The sequence below is a fragment of the Microcebus murinus genome, chromosome 1, assembly GCF_040939455.1.
Source record: "Microcebus murinus isolate Inina chromosome 1, M.murinus_Inina_mat1.0, whole genome shotgun sequence".
Classification (NCBI taxonomy): Eukaryota; Metazoa; Chordata; class Mammalia; order Primates; family Cheirogaleidae; genus Microcebus; species Microcebus murinus.
In genome coordinates this window covers 149,395,784-149,414,813 of record NC_134104.1, presented here as the reverse complement: position 1 = coordinate 149,414,813, position 19,030 = coordinate 149,395,784, and the positions used below count along the sequence as shown (strand labels likewise).

The following is a 19,030-nucleotide window of genomic DNA, read 5'->3' as shown; positions in this document are numbered from 1 at the left end:
AGTGGACAACAGAGCTTCCTTGGGTAAAATAAAAAATAACCACAGTGGATGATGGGATTTACTTATATTTCTTATTGAATAATTTATGGTAATAGGGTATTATAACATTTTCAAGACTAAAAGTGTTGTATATAAAATTAAGAAACCTACAGAATGGGATTATCAAAAAGGCAAAATGAGAATTTCCTCAAGACTTAGTCTGATTGATTAAGCCAGTTGATTTTGATGTCAGTGCACACTGATTTATGCTGTTTATAATTTTTAAAAGAGCAACTAAAACCAATAAAATGTGACTTTCTAGACTTGGATATTGTGCTCTATAGATTCTTAGGTTCAGCAGGATAAGTCTTTAAAAACATTAAATTAAACCAGGAACCATGACATCCAAATATCTTTCTGGCTCATTTTTCCACAGCTGCATGATTGACTTGGAGTAGGAGAGTCTGGCTGTATCCATCACAGTGTGTATCCAATATACTGAGAACAGTTATAATAGCAAAAACTCAGTAGGCATCTACATCTGCCCCTGAAGTCAGAAGTGAAATATTTTCCTGGTTCCCAACCTCTGCTCTTATCCATGTGTTTATAGGAAAATTAGCAATATTTTACTTCTAACTAACTTGATCTTCACCATAAGAGGTTATCTTTTGCATTTTAAATTTTCCCATGGCAATTTTATTCTGTATGGGAATAGCTCCCTGAAGAACAGACCCTTTATTGCCTTGAAATCAGATTGGATCTCAGTTGTACTAACTACGAATGGGAGAAGGTTGCTTCATGTCCCGTTTGTGAAACAGGGGAAGTACTAGCTGCCCTCCCTAAGTAAGATAATGTTTGGAAAGTGACTGGGGAAACTTGCAGAAGTGGTAGGTATTCTTTCTCAGCGTAGCATTTTAAAATAAGTGGAGAGAGAAGACATTACTTTGGACTACCCACCAAATGCCATAGATTTGTCAGCCAATTGACATGTATATATTAGCTCCTTTAATCCTCTGACATAGACATTGTGGTCTTCATTCTGGTGTGTGACTTGAGTGAATTACATATGTAACCTACGTAAAACTTAGTTGTTCACCTACAAAACAAGAGAAATGGTTATACCCACTTTATAAGGCCGCTGTGAGGATTAAAATAACACATGACTGACTTAGCCCATCCCCCTGGGCTATTTTAATGCTCACAAAATGTGAGCCAGCATTACAACCTTATAGACTTTGGGTTAATTCATGACACCTGTTACATAGTAATGCCAAGTTAGGAAGATGTTATTTGGTGAGAAATCTTGTGGCTTATTGTACCTATTATCTACCTGTCTATCAACTATCATCGATATCCATCTATTTTTTACTAAGCAGATGGAAGAGAGAAAGAGGAAAGTTTCATTTGGCATGTAGACACTTAAAACATGTCACTGTAGTGTCCCTGTACCAAGTACCCACTGGCTGCTAACCCAGATAACAAAAGTAAAAGGCAAAGCAAGTTATCCTGGTTCAAGTTACTTTGTGTTGCTCTAGGTTTGGGAAGATTCTCATACACAGAACAATATGGACTAAGTTTTCTTTATCCTGAAAAGTATAAACACATGTTCACGTAGAGGGTATATATGGAGGGGTGTTCACGAGTGTTTTTGTTGTGTTGAGGGATTGGAGTAGGGGTGAAAAAAGGGGAAAGCTAATTATTAATACTTGATAAATAATGTTAAACTTTGATTCAAAATGGAAAAACCACTGTGCTACCAGAAAAATTTCTGAAGTAAAGCAATGAAACAAATTCTCATGATAATTGGGAGTATATTCATGGCAGGTCTGTGTTGAATGTGGAATTATAGCCAATAATGTATATTTTAAGTAATTAAAGTATTTTTAGATACTCACAGTTTCCAACTCTTGAAGAAGCACTGATGATTTATTTCTGCCACCTTTTTGTTCTTCTGCTTTAGATGAACTGATTGACAGGTGATTGTTTCTGGCAAGAGACAGGAAATTGATGCAGTGAAAGTCTGCAAATTTTTTGTATTTTAAATTATTAATAGAATGCTTATGTATTCCTTTTTACCTCTAGACTTGCTTTTGGCTGCCAATATAAGTTACAAGTGCTTTGTAAAGTGAAAAGCGATATGCCAACTTTAATTTTTGGACCTTGAGTTGCGAAATGGGAAGAAAATCTTGATCATTTGAAAAACATTAGTTTCCTAAAATACTAATTTACATAATAATGGCATGTGGTCATACTTTTTTTTACTATGGACAGAAATGAAAGGAAAATAGCTTTTATAAAGCATTTCATGCATTTCAGATGAGATAACTCCATGGGAGTCTTTTAGGACCAGGGGTTGTATAGACAGCCCTTTACATCATCAGTGAAAAAAAATAGGAAGACAAATCTACTCAAAAATGCAGAAAGAGATGAGCCTTAGAGGAGATAGAGGTTGTTAAAATAATCTAGATACCTCATCTGCAATCCAGAACATTCTTAAGTGAAACGTGTGCTGTCGTGCAGGACTTACAAATACTGTCAGGTAGGAAACTATCACGACTTCCTTTTTCATGTTGCAGAAAGCAGACGCCACTGGAGAACAATGGCCAAGAGGCAGACCTAAATGGGTGATTAATAAGATATTGATTTTTGTTCTTTTTTTGTAAAAACAACTTTCTGGTTTTTTAATGAGAAAAGTTGTATTCATTAATTACATGAATTTATATCTTCTGGTTTGATGAATCTTTGAAAGGGTTAAGGCAAGTGACAAAGTATCACCACTTCTTACCATTAGGCTCCAGCTGTTTACTCAGAACACTTTCCTCTCCTGAGGTGGCTCCTTTTTCTTTCTCTTATCCACATTAGAAGAGTCCCCACTGTTCCTTCAAATCAGCCTACAATGAGATGACTTTCTTAAGAGGTTGAGTAACTAAAGTTGAAGGGTACAATGAAGCCTTGGAAATTGATTACAGACGTTCATAAAATTCAGATGAAATATCTATAAGACAACTTTATAGTGTTTTCTTTCTCCCCACCCCCACCCCCATGGCTTTGTTTTGGACACATCTCATTTTCTAGGTGGCTTCTGTTTTCTTTCTCACATTGGCTTTGTTAGGAGACAAGGGTTCAATTTGCAGTTTTCTTGATTCCCTTAGTAATCACTCTCTACGTACCGACATTGGAGACAGTTGCATCCAGGGAAGTACATTGGTCCCACAGGCACACAGATCCTGAATCTTTCGAGGCCAAAAATTCAGTGATTTGTGCAAAACTGCTGTGAACTAAAATAAAATCTTAAGGCTCCCCCCACTGGCTGACTGAATGGAACCCCTGTTGGGCAAAGGTTTGCCCTAAAACTAAATTGCCTGTCAGGAGAGGGAGGTCAGACATGCCTCATCATGCCTCTCTTTCTTCCTGGAGACATCCATTGTAACCAATTAACAGGCCTAACGGCAGGCAAAAACACACCTGTGTGTCCTCAGTTTATACCAAAAATACATGTCCAGTGGCTTTTCTCTGATTAACAAGACTTCCTTATCTTAAAACATTCCAAGCCTTTAGACAAAGCTACATGTCTTTAACCAATTACAAGTCAAAAAATCTTTCAACCCACCTATACTCTATAAACACCACCACTACTTGAGATGGCCAACCTTTTCAGGCCAAACCGATCTATGTCTCCCACGTATTGATTTATGAATATACCTGTGACCCTAGTCTCCGTGAACTGTGTAAAACCAAACTGTAACCCAAGCACAGTGAGTCCACTTGCTCAAGGCCTCTTGGGTGTGGCTCCAGGTCATGGTCCTAAAATCTGACTCAGCATAAATCTTTAAAATTATTTTACAGAGTTTGGATTATTTTCCTTTGACAAGATTGGTGCTGAGACGTGGGGCTCAGAGAAGATTCAACACAGCCAAAGGAGTAGCCCGAACTCAGCGCCAGGTACTGGCATGGCCCTCCTGGGCCCTGAAGCTCTGAGCTTCTTCTTTGGTGGAACTGGTAAGTCCTCCTGAGCTCCAGACCTCTTGTTTTTAGTTGATGGTCTTGGTTTACTCTGAATTGGTTCTTTTCCTAGGAATTGTTATTTGGGATCCCAATTTAAGATTTGGAGGTGCATTCTAAAGGGTCTTCTCGATTGTCTTTTCATCCTAAAATTCATCTCAATTGACTTTTCTGTGCATTTGTGAAAGAGGAGAGTGAACTGTCTTGGGCGTAGATAAAGAAGAGACTGAATTTCTCACCTCAGAAGACATTTTACCCCTCCCAGCCGAAAGGCAGCCCTGGGTGATCAGGGTCCTGAGTAGGAGTCGCCTGGGGTGATTCCCTGAGGTGTCAGTGGCATTACCAGGAACCCAAAAAAATTAATTAAAAGAAGGCTCATCCAGGAAACACATATAAGAGCTGATCATTCCACAATTTGAGCCCTCTCTTAGATACTAGACTCCCAAAGAGAAAAACTGAGACAGGTAAGAGGGTGGGACCAAGTCAGTGGTGACACATTGATTAGCCCCACCCACAATCAGCACACTCTGATCCATGACACCTAACCCTAGAGTATGGTTTCATTGCTTCCTTTAGAGAAAAATGGAAAAATGAGGAAAAACATGGAGAATGACACCCTTTAGGCACCCCAGTTGGTTTGTGGCTCCTCTACTTGTAAATATTTTTGTAGATGAAAAATTTCAAAGGCATGCCAGGCTTTTTAGGTCTGCAGCTGGTTTTCCTAATTCTTATGCACAAGTTTTTACAGAAGGGTAAATTACATCAAGGAAAATTCAGAGCTCAAATGGTAGACCTCCCATTATGAAATCAAAATGTCTCTTATGCTATTTCTCTTTTGTTTTCTGAGTACTCTAAAACCTGCTACATTTTTCCATTCACATTAAGATAACTTATTCTTTATGGTATTTACAACAGAAAGTCTACCTGGAGATCCTGCTGCCAGTTGTAGCTAAAATGCAAGCACTGAAAACTCATTTTGACCTGAAGAAAAAAACGGGTAAAGAGGTTTTTTAAAAATCAAACTGCCTTGGATGCTGCTTTACCCAAAACTCTGATGCCCAGCCCGAATCAGGTTACTAATCAGGGCAACTAAAGTCTGCCAAGTCAACAAGTTCCGGTTTCGTCAGAAGAAATTTGGATCCGGCTGTCTTTTACAGACTGGTGAGCTGTGTTACCATCTCATGGCTAGAGTTCTAGGGTGAAATCTATTAGAACTTTGTGTGCATGTGTGTGAGAGTGTATATGTTTAGGTATGTTTTGTGTATGTTACATGTTCGTGGTTACATGGTTCCAGACTGGCTTAAAAATAAGGGAGCACTCATAAATGAATTAAACAAACCCAAATGGTTCTCATGAATTTAGCCATCTTTGCAAAATAAGCTGGACTATTAATAAAAAATAAAAAGGTATTAGTAAAGTAACAGTAAAGAGGTTTTCAAATTGTCAGCATACATTTGTTTTGCCTGGATATTACTGGACATTTTTTACGTTCTTGAGATGTCAACATTTGACATAAAGTTTATAAAACTATAAACTCAGCCAAAGACAAAATGATCTGTGTTTGTATGATTCTTGATATGTAAGGTAAATTTAACATTTGGTCTCATCATAACCACTAAATCTGAGTTACCAACAAAAAATACCTATGTGATTAACTTTAAAAATGGGTCTGTGCCTAAGTGTCAGCAAATTAGGATAAATAAAACACCAAGTAGACAGAGCACAGAAACAAACTTATGTACGGTCAAAGGTTTATGAAAATATTTTGGGTTTGGTCTTTTAATCCTAACTGCAGATACAATTTCTTTCCCCTGGGACAATATCTGTAGAAAGATACATAAATCATGTTTCTAACTCACTGTCATGTGATATTAACAGTACTGTTAGGGATTCAAAGTTGTCCTAGAAGTTGCAGTTAGAAGACCTTACATTGGAAGGTTTAGTGTTCCCTTGATCTTGTCCATTTTTGTCTTACTCTTTACAAGCTAGCCGGTTACGTGTACATTATGTTGCTGTAACAAAGTGTTTGCGTAGAAAAAAATTCCTAAATTGTTAATTTTTGTAGGGTAATTTATTTTAAGGGAAAAAGTGAATGATTGCTAAAATCCAAAGAGAATCTCAAAACAGGCTTTCCTTTAGAACTACTACATGTACTCAAGTTTATACCCAAGTTCCGAAAAAATCTTTTGGGACTATTAAGATTGTTTTTAAAGAGCTTAATCTTGATCCTCATAAAAAAAAAAAAATGTTAAAGCTTTCTGTGACATTTGAGGTGGTAAAGATTGGTGCTGAAGTTTGTTTTTTTTTTTCCTTTTCACTCTAATGTCAAGTAATATGTTGATGGGGCTCAGAAACTATCCTAAAATGACGGCTTCACAAGCAAAAATTCTCTAACCTTGCCTTGTCTGCCTGCCTCTTCTTCCAATTCTTCCCTGTAGCTAGCCATAGAAATCAGAATCCCTTTTCCCAAGGCAGGTCATAAAAGACCAGGACCCCTTTTTTGATAGCTAGCCATAAAACCTAAAATTATTTCAGATAAAAACTGGCCATAATGTAATTATCTGACCTACTTTGTTTAACTATAAAACCCCATTCCAGGAAGGGCCCTGCCCTACACCCAGAAGGAAGGAAGGAACAGTCAGAAGAGGCCAAACAAGCCGGGCGCGGTGGCTCACGCCTCTAATCCTAGCTCTTGGGAGGCTGAGGCGGGCGGATTGCTCAAGGTCAGGAGTTCAAAACCAGCCTGAGCAAGAGTGAGACCCCGTCTCTACTATAAATACAAAGAAATTAATTGGCCAACTGATATATATATATATAAAAAATTAGCCGGGCATGGTGGCACATGCCTGTAGTCCCAGCTACTTGGGAGGCTGAGGCAGAAGGATCGCTCGAGCCCTGGAGTTTGAGGTTGCTGTGAGCTAGGCTGACGCCACGGCACTCACTCTAGCCTGGGCAACAAAGCGAAACTCTGTCTCAAAAAAAAAAAAAAAAAAAAAAAAAAAAAAAAGAAGAGGCCAAACACAATCCAGACCCAAGGCCTTGCTGGGTTCCCCACTCAGCCTGTTAGGATTAGCTCACACCCTTTCTGTCCAGTCATATTTCGACATGGCTGTCCACGCTTGAAACTTAAAAAGGAACAATTTTCCCTACATCTTGGAGAGTTCATTTTGAAGACGTCCATGTGTAAGTTTTTGGTTTGTCCCAATAATCTTCATGTCAGTAAAACTTTCAGGAAATCTTTATGGGAACAGTGGCCTTTGCTCACTACAGTTTGACTAATCATTGGGGGCCAGGGACACTTTGATCTCTATGATATCAATACATTTTCTTTTGCAACGTAGTGTTTTGAAAGTATCTAATTAATCAAAACCTTTTATACCGAATATATTCTAAAATGTCTACATTTATAAAATTTAAAAATTATAATTACATTGTTTAAAATAACAAGTCTTATTAAAATACTCATGTTTTTCTTATTTAATATTTATGAGTTTAAAAAAAAATTAAAGCTATACCAATGCTTGTTCTGTATTATATATGTAATTTACAGGGTATAAAACTAGTTAACACAAAATAACTTAAAGTAATAGCCAGAATCTAAGTGAACTACTAAAATAAATAAATAAATGAGATAAATTAGATAAATATTAATTGGAAAACACAAATGAAATTTTCATATAATTTAAAATCTTAAAGTCATGTTATATTAAGATGATCATGAAATGTTAAGATGATCATGAAATGTCTGAGTGATTTATAAAATACATTTCAAATGTAAGTTTAATTTTATATACCTTTATATCGTCTTTTGAAATACATTTAGAAATGCTAATAAAATTGGTGAAGGATAACAGTTCAAAGTTACTTTAACTTCTTAAGTTTTTCTAAGAGTTGATATTATAATTAATATATGTAATTGAAATTTCTAGATGGAAGGGAAACAATTGTATCTGAGAAATTTTTTCAATAAAAAGGTTATAAGACATAAATATAGTTTTGTTAAAGAAGATAATTTTGTCTAATTTATTGGTTTTAAAACTGTTTTACATTAAATAAGTAAATAATAATTAAAATTAAATGGAAATAAAATTTAATGGTTATAAAAGCTTTATAAAAATCTTAACTTATAGTCAAATTGATTAAAATTAGATGGATTTTCTTATAAGATTTTATTAAAATTAACTTTCTCATTAATACACCAATACAATGAAAAATTTAGTTTTCTTTTTTGACCTAGATTTTCATATGATATTAATAGGAATAAGAGAAGAATTTAAGAATAACAAAAGATTTTTTGTTCATCTTTTGAATAAACAGCAAAAAGTGGGGAAAAGAGAGAAACAGACAGATTCAGCCTGTCTCCTTGTTAACTTGTGCTTCAGCCTGTCTATATTAGGTCTCACAGCTGTGTGAGAAACTGAGTCTCCTCTCTATCAAAGAGTAAGATTTTTGCATTTTAAAAATATTTGGATTATCAGTTTGGCTAAGTTAATGTCTATAATTTTATAGCAACCTGCAATCTTTTGTCATGACAAGTGTCATCTAATGAACAATTCATGACTTTCCTATTCTTAGCTTTCACTAACATTTAAAGTTACTAAAAATAAGAATTCTAGTCAATGCATGTGATTTTATATAAAGCGTACCAAAGAATAAGATATGTTTTTAATATAAAATTATAAAAGAAGCATAAAATGTGTTCTTATCTGGGGGATGGTCATGCTGGAAACTCAGACTTGTGGGGGAAGGGGGGAACAGGGCATTTATTGAAACCTTAAAATTTGTATACCCCCATAATATGCCAAAATAAAAAAAAAAATAAATATATATATATAATTTTGTCTAATTCAGAGGTTGATCAAAATATGGATTTAGAAAGAAAATAAAACTAGAAAGTAACTTGTGAGTAAGAGAAAGATGTAAAAAAGGCAATGAATATAGAAATCTATTTGTGATAAGAAAGGTTAAACGGAAAGTTTGTAGGCATGCTTTGTAGATAGTCTATGCAGGTTGGGATAAAAGGAATTTATTCAGGAATTTTGTATGTGGTCCAGTTGGCTATAATTTACAAAAAAGAAATTTTGTTTGAAACAGTTTTCTGTAGATATTAATTTGCTCTTAATAAATGACATGATGTACTCATTTTAATTCTATATCATGTTTCCTTTGTAATTAAAAAAAAACCATACTACAGGAGGTTTCTCTTTACTTTTCGGTAACTGGCCTAAAAAGAAGCAAAGATTTTATGCTTTATCAAGATAATCCCTGTGCTCTCTTTATTAGGTTTTGACTAACTAGAAAAACTAAACTCTAAAAGGGTTAAGGTTATACCCATATAATTCACTTTATCACCTTTAGGATCTTTTGCTGACTGTATCTCTTGGTTAAATAAATAATCCTTACTTTAATAGTGGCTTGTGATTGTATTTGAATGAATGTTTTAAGCCTTTGGTATTTGACAAACTTTCCAAACCCAAATTCTAAATGCAGCGTTTTGACCTTAAACTAGCTTTTTATATATTAGGGCCACTGAAAGCCTGAGACATACAGTAGGTTTATTTGGCACATCAAACTCATACAGGAAATGTTCTCAAATATGAAATGGCATTTACCTCTGCTTGGGTTATATTTGTATAAGTATGTTATTAATATATGTTCCCATATTATAAAATAGTGATATATCTTGGTGTATATTAGCAATCATAATTATGGTTATTATGTTTAATTGCCATGTACCATAAAAATAACCAACTTTATTTGTCAGTTGTCTCTTTAACCATTACTAATCTAAGAGTCTTTGTTTTACTTTGAATCATCTCAGAAAGTGTTTTAAAACTAACTTAAGTCCAAAGTCTATTTCTTCAAGAAAAGTCATGGAAAGGACTGACAAGTTCTCTTGAATACAGGCTTCTGATAACTTTGGAGATATATACACCATTGGACAAAAACAAAACGACCGTCCATGACTTTAATTAGAAAGCTGATATGGCCATGAGTATCCCTAACTCAACCTCAAACAGAAGAGAAATTAATTGCATGGGACCAAACTAAATTTTTTATGACTTTTTATTTAGAACGTTACTGGTTCTCTTGTTTTGTTTTCCAGAGTCCTGACAAGTTTTAAGTAAATAGCAAGTTGACCTGATATCTCCAGAACCTAAAACTATTGAATCTGCCAATGCCATGTTCAAACATCCTCCCTCTAGGCCCAGGGACTATCGTGGAAGAGGGGACATGTGAGATTATAAGGGTGAATTCAGAGGGACCGAATTAGTTTAGACCCTCCAGGTCAAGGAGGGGCACACAGAAGCCTAAACAAATACTGAGAAACTTTGTCTTTTCAGGCCATGTGGTGCAGACATCCATCCAATCATAAAATTTATTTTTCCTGCTGCCTGTAGACTTAGAACTTCCTGAGTATGATTGTTTTCAGTTACAGGTTTATGTAAAAGGCGATGTAACAAGTAATTTATCAGCCACCTCAGTATAAATTCCTAAAGAGACTAAAATATTGTGACACAATAAAAGTTTGTCAATTCCCTTAGCTTAAATGTTAAGGACGCTTATATTTACTACAAGTCTTCCACTAAACACAAGAATACAGTAACTCAATACTTACAGATAAATCAGTTTTGCAGCCTTGCCTTTGACATTTTGGTTTTCTCTCTTATGTTGTCTAGAAGGGTTTAAAGTGTTGATGAGTGCCTGCCACCTCCAGTCCTGTTTGGCCTAAAATATTTAATTGGCTGGAAGCCCTTTTGCCTATTCAGTCCTCTTGGCCACAAGGGTCCCACCGAGGGACTGGATGGACCCGGGATGCCAGGGTGACATCACCCTGGCAATGGATGGGACAAAGTAAAGGTTTGACCATAGATGCAGTCTTTGGCCCATCTTGGTGCAAAGGGGGGAATTGTGACCTAAAATAAAATCTTAATGCTCGCCCCTATTGGCTGACGGAATGGAGCCCCTCCTGGCTAAGGCTACATCCTAAAACTCAACTGCCTGCCACAAGGAGGGATGTCACACATGCCTCATCATCAGGCAAACTTGGTATTTACTTAACGTTTGCAAGACTCTGGAAAACAAAACAAGAGAATCACTAATGTTTTAAATACAGTCTTTCTATATAAATTGAGCCTGCTCTCATGAGGTTGAGTTAGCAATACTCATGGCCATATCAGCTTTCTACTTAGAGTCCTGGAAGCTTGTTTTGTTTTAGTTCAATGGTGTATGGTCTCCAAAGGTATTAGAAGCCTGCATTTAAGAGAACTTGTCAGTCCTTTCCGTGATATTCCTTGAAGGAAACTTTGGACTTAGGTAGTTTAAAAAAAAAAAACAAAAAAACACTTTTTGAGATGAATTAAAGTAAAATAAAAGTCTTAGCCTAGTTAAGATTAAGGAGACAACTGACAAAGCTGGTTATTTCTGTGGCATACAGTTATTTAACATAATAACTATACTTATTACCGATAACATACACTAAGACATATCAATATTTTACAATACTGGAATTTATGTTAATAATATACTTATACAAATATAACCTAAAGTTAAACATCATTTTATATTTGACAATGTGTTCTGTATGATTTTAACATGGCAAATAAACTTAATATGTTTGTCTTAGACTTTCAGTTATGTCTAATATATAAAAAAGTTAGTTTCTAGCCCAAAGGCTGGATTTAGAATTTGGGTTTTGAAATGTTTGTCAAATATTAAAGGCTTAAAACATTTGTTTAAATGCACTCACAAGCCACTATAAAATAAGGGTCATTTATTTATCCAAGAGAGATAGTCATCAAAAGATTCTAAAGGTGATTAAAGTAAGTTCTATGGGTGTAACTTTAACCCCTTTAAAGTTTAGTTTTTGTAGTTAGTCAAAAGCTAATAAAAAGAGTACAGCAATTATCTTGATAAAGTATAAAATTTGGGGGTTTTTTTCTAGGCCAATTACTGAAAAGTAAAGAATAATCTTCTGTAGTGCAATTTTTTAAAAAACTAAAAGGAAACAGGGTATAGAATTAAAATGAGTACATCATGTCATTTTATTAAGAGCAAATTAATATTTACAGAAAACTTTGTGTTAACCAAAATTTCTTTTTAATTATAACTAACTGGACCATATACAAATTTCCTTGAGAATCTCCCTTTATAAACTTACCCCAATCTGCATGGACTATACGCTAGCTATCAAACATGCCTAAAAATGAATGATTAATCTGTCTTATCAAAATAATATATTTTTATATTCATTGCCTTTTTTACATTTTTCTCTTATTCACAAGTTACCTTTTATGTTGATTTTATTTTCTTTCAAAATCCATATTTTGATTTAACCTTTAATAACCTCTGAATTAGATAAAATTATATATATTTTCATAAGAATACATTTTATGCTTTTACAATTTTTCTTATTAAAAACATCTTATTCTTTGGTATACTTTATATAGAATCACATGTATTGACTAGAATGTTTATTTTTAGTAACTTTAAATGTTAGTGAAAGTTTAAAGAGCAAGAAGTTATGAATTGTTTATCATAAGACACTTGTCATGAAATAAGATTTATAGGTTCTTATAAAATTATAGACATTTACTTAGCCAAACTGATAATTTAAACATTTTTAAAATGCAAAAATTGTATTCTTTGATAGAAAGGACACTCAGTTTCTCAGACAAGTTCAAGACCTGATAGACAAAAAAACCTAACAGACAGACTGAAGTACAAGGTAATGAGGAGGCTAAATCTGTCCATTTTTGCCTTTTTGAAGTTTATTGGAAAGGTGAACAAAAATTTTTTGTTATTCCTAAAAGATTTTGTTAATCCTATGAATATCATATGGAAATCAGGTCAAAAGAGAAAACTAAATTTTTTATTATATTAGTGTATTAGTGATAAACTTAATTTTAATAAAATCTTATAACCAAATCCATCTAATTTTAATTAGTTTGACTATGAGTTAAAATTTTTATAAATCTTTTATAACCTTTAAATTTTATATCCATTTAATTTTAATTATTATTTACTTATTTAATGTAAAGCAGTTTTAAAACCAATAAATTAGACAAAATTATCTTTTATTAGCAATATTATTATTTATGTCATAAACATAAAATATGAAAATATTTTTTCATATAAAATTGTTTCCCTTCCATCTAGAAGTTTCCATTATATATATTAATTATAATATTGACACTTAGAAAAACTTAGGAGGTGAAAGAAACTTTGAACTGTTATCAGTCACCAATTTAATAAATGCTAATAAGCATTCCCAAATATATTTCAAAAAAGATATCAAGGTATATACAATTAAACTTAGGTTTGAAATGTATTAGTACTTTATAAATCACTCAGACATTTCATGATCATCTTTTTTTTTTTTTTAATCTTTTTTTTTTATTTCGGCATACTATGGGGGTACAGATTTTAAGGTTTCAATAAATGCCCATTTCCCCCCTCCCCCCACAAGTCTGAGTCTCCATCATGACCATCCCCCAGATGGTGCTCATGATCATCTTAATATAACATGACTTTAAGATTTTAAATTATATTTGTTTTCCTGTTCATATTTATCTGATTTGTCTAATTTATTTATTTTAGTAGTTCACTTAGACTCCAGTTATTACTTTATTTTTTGTTAACTATTTTTATACCCTGTAGATTACATATGTAATACAGAACAGAGATCAATATAGTTATAATTGTTTGTTTTTTTAAACTCATAAATATTAACCAAGAAAAACATGAGTATTTTAATAAGACTTGTTATTTTAAACAATGGAATATCATTTTTAAATTTTATAAACATAGTAGACATTTTAGAATGTATTCTGTTTAAAAGGTATATTAGTTAATTAGATTCTTCCAAAATGCCACATCCCAAAAGAATATTTATTGATATCATAGGGATCAAAGTGTCCCTAGCCCACTGTAGGGAGCAAAGGCCACTGTTCCCATAAAGATTTGCTGAAAATTTTGCTGACATTAAGATTATTAGGACAAAACTAAACACTTATACATGGACACCTACAGAATGAACACTCAAAGATTCAGGGAAAATTGTTCCTTTTTAAGTTTCAAGCGTGGACAGCCATGTAGAAATATGACTGGACAGAAAGGGTGTGAGCTAATCCCAACAGGCTGAGTGGGGAACCCAGCAAGGCCTTTGTTGTCTGGATTGTGTTTGGCCTCTTCTGACTGTGCCTTCCTTCCTTCTGGGTGTAGGGCAGGGCCCTTCCTGGAATGGGGTTTTATAGTTAAACAAAGTAGGTCAGATAATTACATTATGCCCAGTTTTTATCTGAAATAATTTTAGGTTTTATGGCTAGCTTTCAGAAAAAGGGGTCTTGGCCTTTATGACCTGCCTTGGGAAAAGGGATTCTGATTTCTGTGGCTAGCTTCAGGGAAGAATTAGAAGAAGAGGCAGGCAGACAAGGCAAGGTTAGAGAAATTTTGCTTGTGAAGCCTTCATTTTAGGATAGTTTCTGACCCCCATCAACATGATATTACTTGACATTAGACTGAAAAGAAAAAAAAAAAACTTCAGCACCAATCCTTACCACCTCAAATGTCACAGAAAGCTTTAACATTTTTTTTTTATGAGGATCAAGATTAAGCTCTTTAAAAACAATCTTAATAGTCCCAAAAGATTTTTTCGGAACTTGGGTATAAACTTGAGTACATGTAGTAGTTCTAAAGGAAAGCCTGTTTTGAGATTCTCTTTGGATTTTAGCAATCATTCACTTTTTCCCTTAAAATAAATTACCCTACAAAAATTAACAATTTAGCAATTTTTTTCTACACAAACACTTTGTTACAGCAACATAATGTACACGTAACCGGCTAGCTTGTAAAGAGTAAGACAAAAATGGACAAGATCAAGGGAACACTAAACCTTCCAATGTAAGGTCTGCTAACTACAACTACAACTTCTAGGACAACTTTGAATCCCTAACAGTACTGTTAATATCACATGACAGTGAGTTAGAAACATGATTTATGTATCTTTCTACAGATATTGTCCCAGGGGAAAGAAATTGTATCTGCAGTTAGGATTAAAAGACCAAACCCAAAATATTTTCATAAACCTTTGACCGTACATAAGTTTGTTTCTGTGCTCTGTCTACTTGGTGTTTTATTTATCCTAATTTGCTGACACTTGGGCACAGACACATTTTTAAAGTTAATCACATAGGTATTTTTTTGTTGGTAACTCAGATTTAGTGGTTATGATGAGACCGAATGTTAAATTTACCTTACTTATCACGAATCATACAAACACAGATTATTTTGTCTTTGGCTGAGTTTATAGTTTTATAAACTTTATGTCAAATGTTGACATCTCAAGAACGTAAAAAGTGTCCAGTAATATCCAGGCAAAACAAATGTATGCTGACAGTTTGAAAACCTCTTTACTGTTACTTTACTAATACCTTTTTATTTTTTATTAATAGTCCAGCTTATTTTGCAAAGATGGCTAAATTCATGAGAACCATTTGGGATTGTTTAATTCATTTATGAGTGCTCCCTTATTTTTAAGCCAGTCTGGAACCGTGTAACCACGAACATGTAATACATGGACATACACAAAACATACCTAAACATATACACTCTCACACACATGCACACAAAGTTCTAATAGATTTCACCCTAGAACTCTAGCCATGAGATGGTAACACAGCTCACCAGTCTGTAAAAGACAGCCGGATCCAAATTTCTTCTGACGAAACCGGAACTTGTTGACTTGGCAGACTTTAGTTGCCCTGATTAGTAACCTGATTCGGGCTGGGCATCAGAGTTTTGGGTAAAGCAGCATCCAAGGCAGTTTGATTTTTAAAAAACCTCTTTACCCGTTTTTTTCTTCAGTTCAAAATGAGTTTTCAGTGTTTGCATTTTAGCTACAACTGGCAGCAGGATCTCCAGGTAGACTTTCTGTTGGAAATACCAGAAAAATGAGTTATGTTAACATGAATAGAAAACGTAGCAGGTTTTAGAGTACTCAGAAAACAAAAGAGAAATAGCATAAAAGACATTTTGATTTTATAATGGGAGGTCTACCATTTGAGCTCTGAATTTTCCTTGATGTAATTTACCCTTCTGTAAAAACTTGTGCATAAGAATTAGGAAAACCAGCTGCAGACCTAAAAAGCCTGGCATGCCTTTGAAATTTTTCATCTGCAAAAAATATTTACAAGTAGAGGAGCCACAAACCAACTGGGGTGCCTAAAGGGTGTCATTCTCCATGTTTTTCTTCATTTTTCCATTTTTCTTTAAAGGAAGCAATGAAACCATACTCTAGGGTTAGGTGTCATGGATCAGAGTGTGCTGATTGTGGGTGGGGCTAATTAATGTGTCACCACTGACTTGGTCCCACCCTCTTACCTGTCTCAGTTTTTCTCTTTGGGAGTCTAGTATCTAAGAGAGGGCTCAAATTGTGGAATGATCAGCTCTTATATGTGTTTCCTGGATGAGCCTTCTTTTAATTAATTTTTTGGGCTTCCTGGTAATGCCACTGACACCTCAGGGAATCACCCCAGGCGACTCCTACTCAGGACCCTGGTCACCCAGGGCTGCCTTTCGGCTGGGAGGGGTAAAATGTCTTCTGAGGTGAGAAATTCAGTCTCTCCTTCATCTACGCCCAAGACAGTTCACTCTCCTCTTACACAAATGCACAGAAAAGTCAATTGAGATTAATTTTAGGATGCAAAGCCAATGGAGAAGATCCTATAGAATGTACCTCCAAATCTTAAATTGGGATCCCAAACAACAATTCCTAGGAAAAGAACCAGCACAGAGTAACCCAAGACCATCAACCAAAACAAGAGGTCCAGAGCTGAGGAGGACCAGTTCTGCAGGAGGAGAAGCTCAGAGCTGCAGGGCCCGGGAGGGCCACGCCTGCACTTCACACTGAGTTCAGGCTACTCCTTTGGCTGTGCTGAGTCTTCTATGAGCCCCACGTCTCGACACCAATCTTGTCAAAGGAAAAGAAGCCAAACTCTGTAAAATAATTTGAAAGAGATTTATTCGGAGCCAAATTTAAGGACCCTGACCTGGAGCCACACACAAGAAGCCTTGAGCAACTGGACTCCCTGTGCTTGGGTTACAGTTTGGTTTTATAAAGTTCACGGAGACAAGGGTTACAGGTATAGTCATAAATCAATACATGGGAGGCATACATTGGCTTGGCCCGAAAAGGTGGGCCATCTCAAGTGGTGGTGGTGCTGGTGGGGGTGTTATAGAGTATAGGTGGGTTGAAAGATTCTTTGAGTTGTAATTGGTTAAAGACATGCAGCTTTGTCTAAAGGCTTGGAATGTTTTAAGATAAGGAAGTCTTGTTAACCAGAGAAAAGCCACTGGAGACACATTTTTTGTGTAAACTGAGGACACACAGTTTTGTCTGCCCTTAGGCCTGTTAATTGGTTACAATGGATGTCTCCAGGAAGAAAGAGAGGCATGATGAGGCATGTCTGACCTCCCTCTCCTGACAGGCAATTTAGTTATAGCATACCCCCTTGCCCAACAGGGTTCCATTCAGTCAGCCAGTGGGGGGAGCCTTAAGATTTTATTTGAGTTCATAGCAGTTTAGCAGCAATCACTGAATTTTTGGCCTCAAAAGATTCAGGATCTGTGTGCCTGTGGGACCAATGTACTTTCCTGGATGCAACTGTCTCCAATGTCGGTACATAGAGAGTGATTACTAAGGGAAGCAAGAAAAACTGCAAATTGACCTCTTGCTTCCTAACAAAGCCAATGTGAGAAAGAAAGCAGAGGCCACCTGGGAAATGAGATGTGTCCAAAACAAAGCCATGGGGGCGGGGGAGAAAGAAAACACTGTCTCGTGCACCTTTCATCTGAATTTTATGATCCTTTGTAATCACTTTCCAAGGCTTCATAAAGTCATCTCATTGTAGGCTGATTTGAAGAAACAGTGGGGACTCTTTTGATGTTGATAAGGGAAAGAAAAAGGAGCCACCTCAGGACAGGAAAGTGTTCTGAGTAAACACCTGGAGCCTAATGGTAAAAAAGTGGTGATACTTTGTCACTTGCCTTAACCCTTTCAAAGATTCATCAAACCAGAACATAGAAATTCATGTAACTAATGAATACAACTTTTCTCCTTTAGAAAAACAGAAATTTTTTTTTTTACAAAAAAGAACAGAAATCAATGATATCTTATTACTCACCCATTTAGGTCTGCCTCTTGGCCATTGTTCTCCAGTGGCTTTTGCTTTCTGCAACATGAAAACGGAAGTCATAGTTTCCTACCTAACATTATTTGTTAGTTCTGCACTACAGGACACGTTTCACTTAAGAATGATCTGGTTTTCAGATGAGGTATCTAGATTATTGTAACAACTTCTTTCTCCTCTAAGACTCATCTTCTGCATTTTTGTGTAGATTCTTCTCCCCTATTTTTTTTCACTGCACGATGTAAAGAGCTGTCTATGCAACCCCTGGCCCTAAAAGACTCGCCTGAAGAGATCTCCTGTGAAATGCATGAAAATGCTTCTTAAAAGGCTATTTTGCTTTTATTTCTGTCCATAATAAAAAATTATCATCACATCCCATAATTATATAAATTAGTATTTTTGGAAATTAATGTTGTCAAATAATGAAGATTTTGTTTACATTTGACACTCAAGGCATAAAAATTAATGTTGATATAATGCTTTTGACATGACAATGCACTTGGAACCTATATGGGCAGCCAAAAACAAGTCTAAATGTAAAAAGGAATACAAAAGCATTCTATGAATAATTGAAAATAAAAAATAATTTGCACACTTTTACTTCATCAATTTTCTATTTTTTTGCCAAAAAACAACCACCTGTCAATCAGTTGACCTAAAGCAGAAGAAAAAAAAAAAGCTGGGAGAAATCATCCATGTTCCTTCAAGTGTTGGAAAGTATGAGCATATAAAAATATTATAATTAATTTAAAATATATATTATTAACTATAATTCCACACTCAGCACAGATCTGACAGGAATGTATATCCAATAATCTTGAGAATTTATTTCATTGCTTTACTTCATAGATTTTTCTGGT

At 35.0% G+C, this 19,030-nt stretch overlaps 1 protein-coding gene and 1 long non-coding RNA gene across 2 annotated transcripts in view; one reads left to right on the top strand and one right to left on the bottom strand.

Annotated features, from left to right (window-relative positions):
* Positions 1-19,030, top strand: part of HIGD1A (HIG1 hypoxia inducible domain family member 1A) — a 463,894-nt gene that overhangs the window by 97,973 nt on the left and 346,891 nt on the right. The window lies entirely within an intron of this gene.
* Positions 1,881-18,920, bottom strand: LOC105874437 (uncharacterized). Its single transcript, XR_012913137.1, has 3 exons — positions 18,165-18,920; positions 2,765-2,870; positions 1,881-1,965 (listed from the first exon to the last, which is right to left on the bottom strand). It is a non-coding gene; the product is annotated as an uncharacterized LOC105874437 (long non-coding RNA).